This window comes from Anser brachyrhynchus (genome assembly GCF_964034855.1).
Source record: "Anser brachyrhynchus genome assembly, chromosome: 7".
Lineage (NCBI taxonomy): Eukaryota > Metazoa > Chordata > Aves > Anseriformes > Anatidae > Anser > Anser brachyrhynchus.
In genome coordinates this window covers 15459851-15478299 of record NC_137701.1, presented here as the reverse complement: position 1 = coordinate 15478299, position 18449 = coordinate 15459851, and the positions used below count along the sequence as shown (strand labels likewise).

At 45.7% G+C, this 18449-nt stretch overlaps 1 protein-coding gene across 1 annotated transcript in view; it reads left to right on the top strand.

The window, feature by feature from the left end:
- Positions 1 to 18449, top strand: part of PARD3B (par-3 family cell polarity regulator beta) — a 538356-nt gene that overhangs the window by 58881 nt on the left and 461026 nt on the right. The window lies entirely within an intron of this gene.

Below are 18449 nucleotides of genomic sequence, written 5' to 3'. Positions count from 1 at the left end.
CATTTAATTTCCTGCTATGACCTTACTGAAAACAGCAGCGTGGTAGGAGGTTCAGCAGTGGAGTGCCTGACTCTGCAGTCAGTGAACAGTTGCCCATGTAGGTGTGTAAAGTGGACCCCACCAAAAGTTTTTTGGTGCGCTCAGTGCCATCAAGTTCCTTTTTGTGACCTAGCACCCCAAGTTTAACTGGCTCTGAAGTCTCTTGATCTCAGTTTTTCCATGCATGGGTTGTCCTGTATATGACCCAGTGGGACAAGAACAGATTTGGAGTGCAGCATCTCTCTCCCTTGGCTGTGAGCAGTGCCAGTGGCACTAGTTCTCTGACTGCCGTGCCTGAAAGCTTTCCTTAGCTGTCAGATGCTGAGCAGGGATTCCTGCTGGTGTGCAATTGCAGACAAGTGACGTTGAGTCAGCTGGTAGAAGGCTATGCTACCAGTCTCCACAAGTGTACCTCTGCTGGAGCAGGGAAGGAGGCGTGAAGAAAGCTAAAACAGAAAGAGCATAATAAGGTAAGCAACAGGAATCCAAATGACCAATGACAGAGATGCACATATGTCCATGCTAGGATATGACTCTACCGTTTCTTTACTAGAGCTGCCCTTTTAATACATCCTCAGTAGTTTCACAAGTTGCAAACACCTGTGAACTAGCAAAGGCTGAAAAGAAGCATGGATTTCTCTCCCTGCTGGTCCTGCATTGATTGCAATTAAGGAGGAGGAACTGTAGGTAAGGCTTATATGAGTGCATATCCTCCCCAGGCCAGATGAGTTCTTGCTGTTTGATTTTTTTTTTTTCCTGTCACTTCCTTCTGCTTGTTAAAGGTGCCAATTGTATAATTTTGCGCTATGATTTGAGAACACTATTCACACCCATGGTAGTGATGTTCCACTTCATTGGGCTGCACAGCTTTTAATTTCAAGTTAATACAGTATAGAGGTTTTATGTCCAACATTCTAAATGCCACGGCATGTTGATGAAAAGAAATTACATTGATGAAACAGTTAGGCAGTGATTAATATGATCCATAACTCAGAGTGATGTAACAGCCCTAGCTTTCTCTCCTACACAAAGTGATGTCCAATTACTTGCTATTGATCAGATATTGCATTGCACCAAATGGGACGCCAGCATCAATTCATTTCATCATATTGAATTTCAGCCAATATCAATGGATATTTGGCACATGTTTTGCTGAAACATTTGTCTGCCATCACAGAGCTGATGAACAGGTTGGCAGGTTTTGTTTGTGAAAGGGTGGGGAGGAGACAGGGAAGGAAGAGAAAAGAAATGCACTAATTCTGCTTGTGAATTTCTCCCCATGCCTAGCACTGACAGCACAGGAATGCCTCTCTGCATGTCCACATTTGTTTCACACAAGTGGCTGCATGCCCCTTTCAGGCATGTTAACATTCTGTGCTGCTCACTGCTTATTTTTTATTGATAATCAAGTGAATAATTAAAGCCCAACAGCTACGTAAAAAACACATAAATCATATGTGAGTAATGCTCTTCTGCTCAGGCGTAGCTCCTGTTGTAAATGATGGCCTAGAAATCCATGATTCATGCCAGCATGTATCACTTCCTCACTCCACGTTTGTCTGTAGGACACTTGGGTGCCAGCCAAAGCTCAGGGGTGTCGGATGGAGATACATAGGGTGGTCTTCAGATGTCTCTTTCAGCTCACTTTCCCATGGAGTTATGGTATTGGTTTTGTGTCTCTTCTGGGCTGTTGAGGTGCTGTATTCCCAACAGACATGCTGTTAGCTCTGAGCTTCCCTTTGCCTTATTTTTAATGTGGGTTTTGTTGTTGTGCGGTGTTTTTTGGTTTTGTTTTTGTGTGTGTGGTTTTTTGGACTTGCAGTTATTAGTCCACTTCTAACATTTGTTTTACTCTCATTTGAAAGAAAACCCTCACATGGGAGTGCCCATCCCGATTAACCTCTCTGGCTAAGATCACCAGTCGTGTGACTGCCACATGGAGTACTGCTAGGCCAAATGTAACAACATCTGCCATGCATTCAACAACTTCCTTTTGGATTCCTCGCACTCTATTTTCACTTTCAGCTCTAAGCAGGAGTGAGATATGTTCTGCTGTCTCTCAGATGCCAAAGCACTGGGAATGTGCCATCCTTCCACTGCGAGCTGGGCGGGTTTAGGAGGCTGACAAATGAAGCCAATAACTAGAATAGGAGTGGAGACGAGCTGTCCACAGCTTATTTCTGTTGACCCTCAAGGCACCTTTCTCCATAGACCTTCTTTCCACATCCTTGAAAAATACAGGAGATGCAAAATTACCAATTATGGAGCTGTAGCTCCGCAAATATTTACATATCTGCTCAATTTTATGCACTTGAACAGTCCTTGGGGCTGTTTGAGGGTGTAAAATTAAGCATACGTGGAATTTTTTCCAGGCTCCAGCTTTCTACCTTACAGACCAGATGGCATCTCTTGGAAAGCTTTGTGGAACATTATATATAGAAACAATTCCATTTGTTATTCTAATTATTTGTTTGCTGAGCAGTGACAGCATAGTTGATATGTTGCAGATGTTGAGAAATGTCTCTCTTTTCCAAGGAGCTTGTGACTTCGGTAGAAAGTGGCTACAGGGGCCTAAGGATGACAGCCTACCTGAACTGCTTTCTTGACAACCTGCTTGGTTTTACATGATGGCCTCCTTTTCTCTTTGTGATACTCCACTCAATTCCACAGTAGCCAACTACAGTGCCTGTGGCAAGATTGCAGTGTGTCCTTGGAACAGATCAGCTTGATCATGGTACTCAAACTGGAGATTGAGTATAAACAGAAAAAAAGGCTGAGATTGCCAAAAGAAAGGTAGATTAAATAAGAGAAAATAAGAATTTCTTTTAATTCCATGAGCCCTTACATTTTTCTTAATCAGTTCTAGTGTATAGCAATAGTTAACTGGTAGGAGCAGAATAATAATCACAGCTGTCCACTCAGTACTGAACTTCTAAGAACCAAAATATTTTCTGTTCTTACCCTTTTTTAGAATATTTTTTTCCAAACCTAGTTTCAAGCCTGTGAACAAATTATTACTCGGCATGTGTCTGGAGGGAGAAATATTCTTCTGCAATAATTCAGTGGATAAAGAATTTAAGGGACGATCCCCCTGGCAAATGCTTGTTGTATTGCAAAGAGTATTCACCTGATGAATCAGTCTGATCCTTGCACTTGGGCTGCATCACACAGAGATAGTTTTTCAGAGGACTAGTCTTCATCAGTTCCCCTCCAAAACCAGACCCCTTTGCAGTATTTTAGAATAGGTACACAGAAGGCAAGAGATACTCCAAATCAGGAGACACTTGTGATTTTGTAGGTTCATATATTTATGTAATGAAAAGTATTCCCTCTCTTTCAAATCAAAAGCCAGATGAAATTCCCCAATTATTCATAAGTTGCACAAATTCATCATGATTCTTCAATATAGAGCTCTCAGGATTAGACTAGGAACCTAAACATCTCAAAACCCTTACTACCAATTTATCTCTTGAAGAGTTTCTACCTGTGATGTGAGATTGTCAGCGTTAGTCAAAAGGAAGAGGAAAATCAGGATTTTATTAATTAATTTATTCATTTTGCAATACTTCTATTTTACTTATTCCTGCTTTTTACTTCTTGTTTTATGCTAAGAAAGCAGTTTTTCTTGTTGTTGTTGTTTTTTATCTCTTTTGGCAGCAAACAGGTAAAAGAACGAAGGAGAATAAATGCAGCCACTGATTACTCTTATCAGACTTTCAAAAGATAATGAAATGTAAAACCTTTAAAACTCAATTAGTGTGATGAAAATACCCCTACAAATCTCTGAAACAAACTTTGAACAAATGCACATGTAGAACTCCAGGTCTTCATTTTTTTTCTACCTCTAGGTTCATTTTCATGTGTGGCTGAGCAAATATACAAGATACACACTGGAAACTGCCCATGCACTTCATGTTGCAATGTTGCAGCTTCGGCTGCTTGGTTAAAGTGATGCTCAGGTCTCACCTGTGTGGCGTGAGAAGCCGTGTAGGTGGTTGTCCAACAGGCTGGGTGGTGTGCGTCTCAGAGCTTGGGCTGACTTAAAGGGAGGGTTGGAGCTCAAGGAAAACATAACATTGTTGACGTAGGTCCTGAAAAAGAATGGGTCAACTCCCCCCCTGAATTTAAATGGCTTTAAACCTAGAAATTAATTACAGAACCACAGCATCCCGGTAAGAGGTGAGGTCAGCAGGCAGCTCTGGAGATGCCCAGTCCCACCCCACTCAAAGCAGGGACAGCTGGAGCAGGCTGCTCAGGGCCGTGTCCACCTGGGTTCTGAATATCTCCAGGGATGGACACTCCACAGCCTCTTTGGGCACCCTGTGCCTGCACTCAGTCATGATCACAGTAAAACTATAATAATAATTTTATATTTAAATGAAATTTCTTGAATTTCAGTTTGTGCCCATTGCCTCCTGTCCTGTCACTGAGCACCACTGACAAGAGTCCGGCTCTGCCTTCCTTGCTCCCCACACCCTCAGGAATTCAGGCCCCCTAAGACCTCCTAAGTCTTTTCTTGTCCAGGCTAAATAACCCCAGCTCTCTCAGCCTCTCCTCATGGGGCACATGCTCCAGTCCCTTTACCATATCTGTGTCCCTTTGCTGGGCTCACTGCCGTGTGCCCACGTCTGCCTGGTATGGGGGAGCCCCTGCCTGGGCACAGCACTCAGCTGTGGTCTCACCAGTGCTGAGCGGAGAGGAAGGATCACCTCCCTTGACCTGATGGAGATACTTCTAATCAGCCTCCGGTTTTCAAACCAGATGTCAGTTCTTGTTTTCAAGCTTTGTTCCATAAGTGTGAAGGATAAATTGGGAAAAAAGGCAAGCAAGCAAGCAAACAAACAAACAAATAAAAAATCCCACAGCAGAAAGTGCAAGCAGAGAATGTCAGACAAGTCATTGCATCTCGAGGCTGGGACCCTGAGAAGAAATATCACACTGCCACGTTACTCGTTACAGCTTTAAGAGCTGGCATTGCTGTGCTGTTGTTCAGCCACCATGTCTCTGGTTGCACCATGTCTTCTGTGGGGAAGTGTCGGGCATTCAGGGCACAGCTGGTGTCAGCTCTGCTGCCTCCTGGCTTCTCTGTGCACTCCAAGCTTTCCCTTAGCCTACAGAGAGTCCAGAGGCATTTCTTTGGCTCCTCTGGTATTTCAGCCTTTGGCTCTTGCTCTAGGTTGGCATAAGGGAATCAGGGTTTGGACTTAAGCTGTAAGTGGGGACATGTATGTGTGTCTAGGTAGGCATAAGGGAATCAGGGTTTGGACTTAAGCTGTAAGTGGGGACATGTATGTGTGTGCCCTGAGGAGAAATCAAGGGGAGGGATGTCACAATGTCTTGCACTTAAAAGGGAAATACTCAAATAATGAAGCGATGTAGAAGCACAAAGTGGGGAGAACTGGGGAAACAAAATGATTTAGCTGGCATATGATCCGTTGTGGCAAGAAACTTCATGATTTCAAAAGGCTTCCCAGTATTTAATAGAAATGCAGTAATAGGCTTAAGTGGAGAAAGGCATAAGGATAGGCATCATGTGATAGCTGTGATAAGAGAGATGTGTAATTGAGCTGGAGTGGAGGTGAAGGCTCTCCCTGCACGTACAGCGATATTACATTCTTTTCCACTTGGATGCCCTCTGCAAGCACACTAATCCATGGATCTGGAGAAGGATAATCTACCAACATCCAATTTTCTGGGATTTTTTTTTCCTGGAAGAACCAATTTGTTCACTGAAAGGTGTAGGTGTTAACTCTTTCCTGGCTGAATGGACCTCCAGGATTAAAGGTGAGTTTGTTCACAAGAAATAAGCAAGCCTGTGCTTCCACTTGTCTTCCCGATGGCATGAAGAGGTTCCCCAAGTTAGGGAGGACTTTCAAGATGGAAGATGTTAAATCACCACTGCAATTAAAATGTGGGTAAAGCCATGAGCGCGGGCTCTCAGAATTAGCTGAAGCTAAGAGAGAGGATTAAGCTAAAATGTTTTGACTGTGATCCATGTTCAGATCTATTCCCTGGAGGTCAAATACAGAATTCTGGGCAAAGCCCAATTCTAACAGATATTCCTCACTCTTACAAGATGAATGCATTTCTTTTTCCAACCACAAATGCCTTGAAGCTGGGATAAAAAAGGCTATTGTGCTTGGCTAGTGCTCATTCCTCCTGGTGCTGACAAAGCCCCATTGTTCTCCCCAGGAGGAGGAGGAGGAGGAAGGCCAGGGAGCAGGGTGTGGCCAGCACAGCCTCACAGAGAGCTTTGAGGGTTGTTTGCATCCAGTCACTTCTTCGCAAGCCACAATGAAAATTTTGCAGCTGCTATTGTAGTGGGGAGAGTTTGGACGGTCGCTGGTGTGTTAGTACACTGCATCCTTACAGTGTGTACTGGAAAAGAGTTCTGTCATGGCTCGATGTACTTAGTGGAGGGATCTGCGTAGTGGTGTTGCCTGTGCAAGCAGGGGCTTGGATCAGTGACTTGGTTCTTTTTGTGCCTGTCCAAAGCACTTGGCCCCTCTTCCCTCTCTAGAAGGCCCACAGCGGACGTACTGCTGCACTGCCGCCTTCTAGAAGGGACGAGCAAGTGCAGCCTGAGCGCAAGGGTGGCTCTCTGTCTTCTGCGAAGTCACATACATTCAAATGGCATCTGCTTGGCATGAGGAAAAAGCAGCCTCAGAAGTGTTCCTGCCTCTGGTCAGGCTTCACGGAAGACTGCTCAAGGCCGGTGTGGAAGTCTGCTGGGTGTTTGGATGGCAACAGTTTGCATATCTCCATCAGAAACCTCAGGCCTCCGTGTGCGTGTGCAGACAAGGTTTAGCCCTCAGTAAATCTCTTCAGGAAGAAGGAAATTTTCTAAAGGGAGGAGAATGGTGGAAGCAAAGAGAGTGATGGGATGAAGGAAGATCTGGTGGAGGGAGCTATTTGGCCTGGCTGGTTTGCTGCCCTCCAGGCTCCTGACATCCTCAGCCAAGCCGGGCTGCCCTTTGGCCAGCTGCAGGCGTGATGGACACGACCACCCCCCGAGGGAAGGGAAGCCCTTGTGGGGAGGCTTTCTCTGTTGACCTCTATCTCTAGCACTGCTGGGGTTAATTTCGTCATGAGTGACAGTCTCCCAGAACCTAATTGCTCATTAAAATCTCATGTAGCAAATTTCTCCCCAAGGGAAAGTAGCATTTTTATAACTCTTTTCCCGTACAAACACACACGCACCCCTCCTGTTTTGTTAGTGTCTGGCTGGGTGTTCCCCTTGCAGGTTGACCCTGGTTGCAGATGAAAGGGAATGTCGGATGGGAGTTAATGAGTCCAGCTTCCTCCCGCTGAAGCCAGGCAGAGCAGTTCGATAATGGTTTGCAAAAGGGCCATCATTTGAATTTCTGGAGCAAGGACTTTGACTTGCACCTCCGAAGGGCCTGTCTCCCACCCTGCTGGGGTTGTGCTTTGCCCCCTCCATTTCAGAGAGGCCGCAGCTCCAGCATGGACAGCTGTAGGAGGACAGACACACTGCGCCCCCGTTCCCTGCACGCCACCTCCTGGCTTCCTCTGCGGAAGGTGGGCCAGGTCTCTGTGCCTGGCTGGCTCCTCGTCTCTCCTGTCTCTCAGCAGAACTGTCCTCCCTCCTGCCATAGTGGGGCCAAACTGATGTTTTTACTCCAGCTCTTGGATCCCTGCTTTATGGTGGATCAATCTTTGGCCCAGAGATTCTCCCCATTTTGGTTCACAGCACTGTTTGAGGTCCCCAGCCCAGAGAAGTGGTCATCTCGCTCCTGAAGGAGGACAGTCTGCTGCCTTGGAGGCCAACCAGTTTGCTCAGATAAGTGATAAACCACACAAGCGTGGATGCTTGCACTAGCATGTGGAGCCATTAAGAGCATAAAAAAAGGGGCAAATGTTGGAAAGGGCCAAGTCGTGTTTGTGGAGTCTTTTTCTTTGCAAAAAAGATTGGTCCCAGCCCTCTGCTGCATGCCTGCTTTCTCCTGGCTGGGAAGGGAAAGGGCAGGCTGAAATTTCTAATCTTAATCTGTCCCTTGGCTTGATCATGTGCTAGCATTTGCTGGGGGAGCAGCTCGCATTTCTTGCCAGCCCATGAGTTCCTCAAGGCTCCTAGCTCTGCTCATTTTTAATTAAATGTCTCATTTACCAGCATGCTTACTTGATGGCTTTGTATCCCACACAGCTTACTGCTCGTTCCCCACCTCCAGCTCTGCAGAGGGGATACATGCACATCGGTTTGTTTAATGTAGGATCCTAGCTAGAGGTATTACTGTCATATCAGACAGATGGACACAAGAAAGCATTTACCTCCCTCTGTCTGTGTGCTACCCTGCCTGGCTCGGGAGGGCAGAGGCAGCTGCTGATGAAAGAAGGAGACAGGCTTCCTTTATTATTCCATCAGGGCAGGAGACAGAGAGCACTTGACATGAAAAAGCATCCCTTGGGGTGGCCGCGGTGGGCCAGGCTGTCACCGTCTTGCTTTCCAAGAGGAAGCCCATTGCCTTGCTGAGGCAGCATCCCCAGTGAGCAGAGGAACGGAGAGCAGTAATAGGGTTGGTGGTTGCTGTAGAAATTGATGAAGTAATAGGCTTAGCCTGCTGTTTCCTTTCTCATCGTTTCCATACTTGTTTGTTAGGGTGGATGGCAACACGCCTGCAGGCACCGGGGGCTTTCTTGTAATGCGAGCGTGGCTGTGCCTGGCAGCATCTGGAAGGGCACGGTGGTCGGGGCTGCAATTCTGTATCTTTACATGACAGAGCTCTCAGGAAAAGGAGTATGGGTCAGGAGCCTGATGTTGGATTTTAAAAAAAAAAGGCAAAAAAGCAAAAATCAGTACTGAAATCGAACGAGTTAGCCCAGATTTGCACTGCTTATCTGAGATCAAAATATGGACATTTGTTCTAAATAAAAAAATATCAGTCTCTCTTTCTGGTAAGCCAGCCAGCTGGTTAAAATTGCACAAACACATTGCAATCAAAACATATCTCCGTAGCTGTGATTTTTCCCTGTGGCCATGACTGGATGTCACCTCTAAGGGGCAGTGTGTGTGTGCATTACAAGGCAGGGATCAGCCGGGCAGAGATAACATACTGCTGAGATCATTCTGCAGTGGCAAGTTGTTTTTCTGGCTGAGAAACAAGACATAATATATAAAGTTGCTTTAAGGACAAGAATAACAAACATGCTGCATAAATAATGTAAAGCAAGAAGAAAGTCCAGCACTGTTTAGAATATTTTATGAGGAATTTATTGCTGTTAATTGAAGGGGAGAGATTGATCACTGAGGAATCGAGCTCATTACTTAACAAAACCTGGATAAATGGTGTGTCACTTCTCCGTTCTGCTTAGCATTCTCCTCCTGAAGCCTTTCTGTTTATGGAAAAAAAAAAAAGTATTTCAAACCAGATACAAAGTGATGCCCCACGTTCCCTCCCCTATTCCCACATAAATAGATTATAAAATAGAGACAGGCAGGCTATAATTCTCTCTCCTTCCTTTTCTTTTCCTGCTCCCCGACATTTTGAAATGCGTTTTGAACCTCAGCAGATATAAACAAGGGGGTAAGCAGATCTAAACAAGAATTGGATGGGTAGAGGAATCCTCTGTGCTGTGCCCATTCTCCGCTCTCTCGGGCTTCCCGTGGCTGCGTGCGACAGAGCGGGGATGCCAAGCACACCGAGCAGCAGGCTGCCGCGCTGCTCCCAGCGCCTTGGCCCAGGAGCCCTGCCAGCCAGCGACCCGGCACTGGGGTCACCTCCCTGCAAGCCCTCAGGGCCTGATTCGGACCCACAGGACAGTCCTGATAACAAGGATGTCTACGTGAGGTGCCTTAGAAGGTCTTCACTGTTAATTTGGTAGGGGAAGAAGCAGGGGGAGGTGAAAAGGCAGCACGTTATGCTTTTTTTTTTCTTTTTTCTACTTTCAATTTAGATGTATTCTCCAGGCTTTGAATAGGTGCCTGTAATGAGCTGGCTGAAAACAGAAATATTACCGGAATTAAAATAAGATGAGACTCAGTTGGACATGCACAGGGATGCTGATTACACCCAACCACTGCAGCCACCCTCTGCTGCCTGTGTAATATTCATTTTCCAATTGTCAGCACCAGGCCAGGGAAATTAAAGGGCATTGTGTAGGTATTAGAGCCTAACCTTGTTTTTTACATGTGGAAGCTGGGGGGGGGGAGGTCAGCTGAGAATTGCTGAGTCCAGTCTCGGCAGCCACAGAGACAAGTGAGGGGGCTCCATCACCCAGCAGGCCCCTGTGTGGGGCCTGGGCAGCACTGGGCTGGAGATGTTCAGGAGAAGCGGGGCAGATATGCCATGTCTGCCCTCAGCTGCAGAGATGATCAGCCCTAGACTGGAGTTACACAGGTCTGCATATGGCCCTGCTTAAGCATTGCATGGTCTGATTTCATGGCAGCAAGATAATTTTCAAATAAATCTTTATTTTACCGGCTGTTTTAAAAAAAAATCCCTGAATCTCAAATCATCTCAGTTAGGTCTGTTTTTTCCTAATGAAACACTTTGTGTCTTCAGCATGACGTTTTTATTTTTGGACTTCCATTTTATTTTGATCTTGTTTACACTGCGTATAGCTCAGCAAAACTGCTCAAATCCAAACTGTTTCAACCCAAAGCAAAATTTCTTCCAGTCTTCAATTCACCAGTGTTTCATATCTAATGTCAGCCTGAAAATATTTTCACCCCATGTTTTTCACCATGTAGTTTCATTGCTAACTCATCAAAGTTTAACTCTGGTTTCAGTGAACCCCTCCCTTCTCCACCTCCCAGTCACTGAAGCCCAACACGCTCTTTGCAGGGTTCAGGTTTTATAGGATCCTCTGTCTGGACATCTACCACCAGGGCTCCCAGTGCTATGCAGGGCACCACGTAGCAAAGAGAATTGTAGTTTCCTTTTAAATGGCAGGGGATCATTCTTTAGATTTGTCAGTTATAGTTCATTAGCATCTGCTTGTAAAAACATTCAGGAGATGACTGTCTATTTGTCTGGATGAAAATATGTAAAGTTTAGTCATGGGCAAATTACTGAGATTTTAGTTTTTTGTTTGTTTTTTTTTAATTTCTATGGGACTGTGGTGAAACTCAGGTCTAATTAAGTATGGGATTTTTTAATACGTTCCTTGGTTATTGCAAAGAAAATTCAAGGGTCGTAAGGGAGCACAGCCTATTAAGAAGAAATCAAAGTCTTGGGTACTTTTTCTAAAATATTCACCTATCTCATTTCTGCAAAATGTTCCTACAAACCTAAGGAAAATCCTTGTGTCTGAGTGGGCAGCACATGGCTGGCTTTCTTCCTTGGGCCTTCAATGGCTTCTGAAGGACCCAGGGTGGAAGCTGCCCCACAGAAGGTGCAAAGTGTCACCTGCTGGGTCCCTCTGAACCTCGTGGCTGTGTTGAGGTAGGGGAGCCAGTGTCTGGGTAGGAAGGCAACATGTCCCCCTGCCTTTTGCTGACTTCTCCTACCTGCCACAGGCGTCCTCCAGTACAGAGGAGTCCACGGGGACCGCTCCTTCTATGCTCGGGAGCTGTCCTCCAGGCATCTCGGGATCCTCTGACGGCCTGTTTGTCCTCATGCCTGTCCCTTTCCGCTGACTGTACACAGATCCCAAAAACAGCAGCCCTGGGTGTCTGGCAGACTGAATCTCTCACAGATTTTTTGAGCATAGATGCTGCATCAGGCAGCTAAGTTTGTCTTTAGCCTCACAGTTGGCTGTGTGAATCCAGCCCCAGCTGCTTCATGATAGAAGCACAACACTGACATTTTCCTGTGCTTTTTAGAAATGGGCTTAGTCAAATGGTTACAAATAATTTGAACTTTGGAAAGCGAACTCCTTTTTTTTTTTTTTTTTTCTGGGGGCCCAGTGCTGGAGAAAATAGGTGATGCATGATATGACATTAGGCTCTTCATTTACCGAGCGCTGCAAAGATTAGATTAAGCTGCTTGTACTGTACATGTGGCTGAGCCAAAGTGCTGCCATGAAAAATCCTGTCCCGTCTGCTTCAGCAACGGGGGCACGCCACCTCTCCTCGGCAGCCCTGATGGTGCCCAGGGTCAGTCTGGTCACGGTGGCCAGCAGTGGGTCAGCGTGTGTGCCTCTCTATTTGCATGTCTCTGCGTCTCCCTCGGGCCATTTGTCTCACGTCTGGCAGGATGGCCCTTCCGTGTCCTCGTGCATTTGCAGACAGTGACACAGAGCTGTGATATTCCCTTCCTCCACCTCCTCTCAGTGTTGAAATTGAGAGAATTGTAACAGAGTGGTTTCCAGCAGAGAACAGGAATCAAGAGCAAGGACTGAACCCTCACATGTATTCATGACCACGCACACTTTTATGGACCCAATAGTACTGTCAAGCATTTCATGGGGCTTTCTATCAAGGACACTATATAACAATAAGTTGTATTGTACTGCACTTTCAGTGAATATATGAGGTAATTGGTGTGCAGTTCCCTAGACTAATACTGGAAGACAGGCACCTGTAGACAGAGAAAATGAAGTTTAAAAATCTCTTTGCTGACTGTGTTTCCCTGGCTGTGAGAGCAAAGCACAGCCGGTAGCAGCCGTAGGTCACTTGTTCTTAACCCTCTGCTGCTTCCCTGTCTTAGGAGAATGGAGCTGGGGGCGGGTTTCCTTTAGGAGTGGAGCTCCTTCATTCAGCTCCTCTGGGCACGGTGTAAATCCCTCTTGAACCCAGCCCTTGGTGCAGTGCCTGGCTGGGAGCTCGCCTGCTGCTGAAGCGCTGGTAGGGGCCGTGGCTAGGAGGAAGGCAGTATATTTTCTTTTGTGTTCCTCCTCACTTTGTGAGCCATCACAGAGCCATTTCTCTGAGATGCTGAGTCCCAAACATCAGGAATGTGATTAGGTTGAGTCATGCTTTCATATAGATTTCTTTATTATTATTTCTAACATTTACCCACTTTACCGTGAACAATAATATTTATGGGGAGCATGTCCATCCATACATAAATCCTGCTGGTGCTGTGCCTAGGGACAACCGCTTACTAGGCAGCAGGACTTTAAAAACGTAGTCAGTGTATTCAAGCCCACCCATGGTGATTTATCTCTGACTTAATCTCCGCAGGAGGAGGCCATGCTGGCAATTCTGCCGTGCCCACGGCGGCTGAATAGCAGCTTACAGTGCTAGCAGCACTGTGTGCCATGGTAAACTGTGCTCAAGGCAATCTGCCACCCGTTGCTGCCGGGGCTAGTTGCGGATTCAGATCACCTACCCAGGCATGGGAATGTGAACTTGCACGTCACTGGAGGCCCCAGAACTTTATTTCCACCACACTGTGTGCACCAGCGAGTTAGAGAGTGCCATCCACTGACCAAGTGGTAGAGCAGGTGCAAAGCACAAAGAAAAGAGACTTGGAGAAGAGCCTGTGATTCACAGAGGTTTTTCCCTCAATACAGCAATGAAAAAAGCAGCAGCAGGATTTTCAAAGAAACGTACTGCAAAAAAAAGAAAAGTTTCTGTGGATGTTGCCCATCAGGTCTAGCACTTCATGGCAGAGCAAGAAGAGACATTAGGCTGTGAACGCTCTGAAGGCAAGGACCGTCTTTCTAGCCCATGTCTGTGTAGCACAAACACAACAGCAAAACAGGGAGCCAGCCTGATCTGTCTTCCTGGGTGCTCCTCTAAAGCAAATGCTACCGATAGGCTAGGTAAAGTAGTAAGCAGAAGCAAGTATGTTTGTCAATCTGCTTTTCTATAACAAGGTTGTATAGCTACCCACTAGCAGTATCGCAACTGCGTTGTCATAAGGCAAATGATGTAAATAATATTTGGCATTTTTAAGATGGCTGCAGTGTTATGGTCTAAACAGCTTTGTACACCCTATTGACCGTCATACTCTTCCATGTTATTGTTTAAGCGTGTCTGAAGACAAATGTTTTATATTAATTTTAATTTCCCTTAAATTGTCTTATTTCATGCTATCGAGCAAATTAATCCACTGAATCAAGGACAATTCTTTCTGTTGGGCAGCTCATCTTGCTCATTATTCATTTCTGAAGGAGCGAAAATGCTTTATGTAATGCCATTCTTCTCCTACTTGCACTGATCCCTGTAAATATGAGGGATTTTTTTTTTTTCTTCAGTCATTGTGTGCAGTTAGGTTGCGAGCTGGCTGGAAGCTGCCCTTGTAGCAACAGAAGGTACTGAATTGGTTTAACCCAAACCTGTAAGGAATCTAGGGCCCACGTTGCTGGGAAGTTTGTTCTAGGATTGCTTTGGGGACGGGGAAGCAAGCACATCAACTTCTAGCATATGCCCAGGAGCTGCACACTGCCTGCACTGAACTTCGCAAGCATTTTCTCAGCAGAATAAAACCGAATCCAAAATGTGTTGCTGGGCAGAACAGCCGCTCTGAGGAGCTGCGATGTTCTGGGAGGCCTGGCTGCTTCCTTGGGGGTCTGGAAGCCCAGTTACAACAGAACTGAACCTTTTAACCTTGTTTTTTTGGGGAAAGAATAATCTGGCACATCCTGGCTGCAAAATACTGGCGTGGATTATTGTTGGCTATTACAATATCCAGTACAGTGTGCACTTTCTGGACACCTTTTGGTGTCCCGGTGTCGGTCACGCTCCTGGTGTTCCCACTGGCTTCTCCTGACACACAGGGTCAGGGGACGGGCCCAGCACAGCCTCCGGCACTGAGGCTGCGGGGTGGATTCAGCCTTGTGCACCGCAGCCCTGCCAGGGAAAGGACTCGGGGCAGGGAGGCCAGGAGCTGGGCTGGCCGTATCCCACAGCCCAGTAACGCATGGCAGATGATGGCACAGGGCAGGGAAGGTTTAGTGCCAGCATCTGACTGATAGGAAAAGTGCCCAGAGGCTGAGGGTTGCCTGTGGAGGCTGCAGCCCCGCAGATATCCGTGCGTGTCACTCCTGAAGGCCTCGTCAGGCATGGGGGCTCTTGGCTGGGGGCTGGCAGAAGGCCCCTCCGGAGAGGGGCGGGAGGCCCTGCTGAGATTAAGCTGCACTGCTTTGCCTGGAGGTAGAAAGTCTTTGGAAGAACTAACCTAATTTCTTACCCCCCCTCTTTTTTTTTTTTTAAGTGAGACAGGGTTGCATTTTCATCCTTGTAGACTAATCTTGCTCATTCAAAATTGTTCATTCAACAGGAAAGTAAACAGCTCTCTGAGCTGTACTTCTCTCCCCCACTTCCTTGGCAAGAGAGACCTGTAAAAGAAGAAGATGAATAACATGTCAAACATGGTCTGGAGAGGCTTCAGCTGAGCAGTTTCTGGCTTCCCCTGCCTGTCCTCCAGCTGTTGTGCCCCTTGTAACTTCTGTGGCTGCACACAGGCTCAGCCTGGCTGCGGTTTCATTCAGATGGATCAATGCTTCCAAATATTTTTCTGATTTAACGGTTTCTGCCCAGGCTGAGTCTTCAAACCTCTCCTTACACGGACTGGGAAAAAACATATAATGACTATTTCACCTCTCTGCCATGAATAGGCAGTTAATATGTGTAGGTAGAAGATTTCAGGCAAGGTGCTAGGTCAGAAACCATTTCTGTGTGTGCAGGGGTCCCATGTGTCAGCTTTGCATGTACCTCGTCATAAGCTTCCATCGCTGGGGTTCCCCGGGAAGGCAGACCTCATGCTCAAACAGCATCAATCACATTTTTATGTGATGACTTACAGAACTCCTCCATGATTCTGCCCTGAAAATGCTTTTATGAGGGAAAATTACATTCAAACAAAGCTAAAAGGTATCTGCTTTCACCAGAAATTTCCTGTTATTTGTCAAGAAGAAGTATATGAACAAATCCCAAATGGCTGGGTTCTGAAAGTGCGGTGCCCCGCACCAAACCTGCTGTTCTCTACCTTGCCCCATGCAGGGTCTTGCTCCCGAGTGCAGCAGAGCCACGTCCCCAGAGCAGGGGCAGCCAGAAATTGGTGGCAGAGCACCACCGGCCTTGGGATACAGCCAAGGTGCCAAAGGGCCAGGGAAGAAGGGGAGCAGGAGGTATTTAAGTCGCAAATGCCATAGAGGTATTTCAGAACGCATATACTTGGGGGTTGAATTTCTGCCAAAACCCTGAAACTTCTCTAAAACAGATAAAGAGCAAGGTTGTTAAAAACTTCCACAGGAAAAAAAGATTGATTCCAGGCAGCTGTAGTGACTATGCTAAGTGATAGATATGTTCTGATAACCTAATTACAGTTCAGAAAATGGATTGCATGTTCTGATCAGATGCTCTGCTATGTACACCTCAAACAAAATATTAGAAATTATCTGCATTTTCTAAACTCCTAGGGATCCTCAAATAAGAGGCACTGGGGGTGTGATAGAAGATGGGGGTCTTGAGCTGGAGCTCTGAGTAAATCTGCCCATCTGTGATTTTCCAGAGCTGTTTACTCATTGGTGTCAGCCCTGTACAATAATATTTGGTGACTCTTTTCCCTGCCTCCTCCCACGAGAAATGTCCTTCCCATAATTGCAGTGACTAAAGATTTGAGGTCATTTTTTTAAGAGTGGCACAAGATAAGTGGCTTCTCCATAAACTCCACGATCACAAATAATAATAGCTTGGTGTGTAAAGTTGTAGGATTCCAGTTAACATCCTCCTCTCAGGCATTCAGTGAATCTCATCAGTTATGATATTCTGCTGTCAGTAAAGCAGGTATCTCCATTCATATCAGCTGAAGATCATACATGCGGGGGAAGTGAAATATCAGAACCAACATTAGCTGGGAGCAAAGATGTTGCCAGAAATTTAAAAAGGAAGCAAATTTCAGTAAGGGATCATTTCAGCATTTCAGTAAGAGAGCAAAACAGGACAGTTACAGTAAATTGTGTCATGAATGGCAATCAAGCATTTAAAGGGAAGACAAGGTAGCTTTTTTTTTTTTTTCTTTTTTAAGTAAAGTAAAATCTGTCTAAAGTAAAATCTGTTTCTAGCTGGCAGCTGCAAGGGAGAAAGATTTTTAAAAACTCATGTTGATTAAATTAAAAGCTTAATTTTTGGAGAAGCATTTGATATGCAACCACTTGCACTTGAAGAAATTTCCATTTCATAAGAACAAAACACAATCCTTTCCACAATTGGTTTATGGATTGATTACAGTACATCAAAAAAGGCAAGTAGATTGATTCATAGGTGTTTGCATGCGTGTGCTTACAAGCCACTTAGTGCATGTGCAAGCTGTTTGATTTATAATAATGCGCTGATAGAATTAACTGTATGCAAGATGCTCTGCAAGACAGGGACCCAACCCAAACAGTTTATGGAGTAAATAACCAGGCACTGTAGAGAGGATGCAGTACTCTGGGATGTTTTGTGGCTGACTGGGGCAGTTTTCTGTGTGTTTCCCTTAAGCTGTAACGTCTGGAACTTCTTTTTTAAAGGGGACTCTTCAATGATGTGATTTGCTTGTGCTGCTCAGGAGGCAGGCTGGGTGCTTTCTGGAAGTTGTTCTTTCAGAGGTGTGGTTTAGAAGGCTGGAGATTTAAGAGCAGAGGGAGAGGCAAGGTTGAAGGCTTGGAGGCAAATGCAAAAGGAGTCACAAGTGAGGTGGAAGAAGGTGGCATGGCTGGTGAACTGCGCAGATTAAATAAACAACTCGGGCATGATAAGTGATGCTAATATGGACAGAGCATTCCTACGGCAAGATCTGGGTTGCTTCATAAGCTGGATTCTTTTAGAAAGCTGGCGCATAGATATAGCTGCTGGGAAGGTCACGTATACACAAACCAAGACTGCAGGTTATATTTTCAGTTTGGGACCAAATACTAGAAAGCAGAAAGTCTGAGAAGGAGGTAGGGGCTATTTTGGACAGATGAATGAATGTGAACTACTGTGAAGCTGGGGCTGTGAGGGCTGCTGCAATCTTTGGGCAAGTAAGCAAAGGGATTAGTAGGGCTCGGGAGGGAATCACATCACTTCTTGATACAGGACTTCTGAGAGATCTGCTGAACTCTGTGTCCATGCTCATTCTCAGACATCCAGAAAAGATGCAGAAAAACGGAATAGCAGTACAAAAACAACTGGAAAAAGTATTTGCAGCCCTGCCATCTCTGCTTCTTAATGAGAGACTTAAAAAGATGTTTCAGGCCTTTCCCTGCTTATCCAAAAGGTTAAAAAGTAATTTGCTTGAGATCTATAAGCATTATTTGGGAAAAAAATTCTAATGCTAGTCTTCCATCTGGGAAAGAAGCCCCAGGAGAAAGGAAGACAAACAGACAAGGTTCCAGGAAAACTAGATTCCCCTGTACCAGCTGCTCTGCAGGAGCTGTTTGTCCCCTCTCTGCAAGCGTGTGTTTATCCCTCTTTCCCTGGAAGACAGGCTACCCTAATAAATCACCTCACCATTATTGCAGATAGCTGCAGGTAAGAGCCTGAATGGGGATGATTACCACAGGGAAGCTGACCTATAGTAATTTTTTCCCTTGAGGTG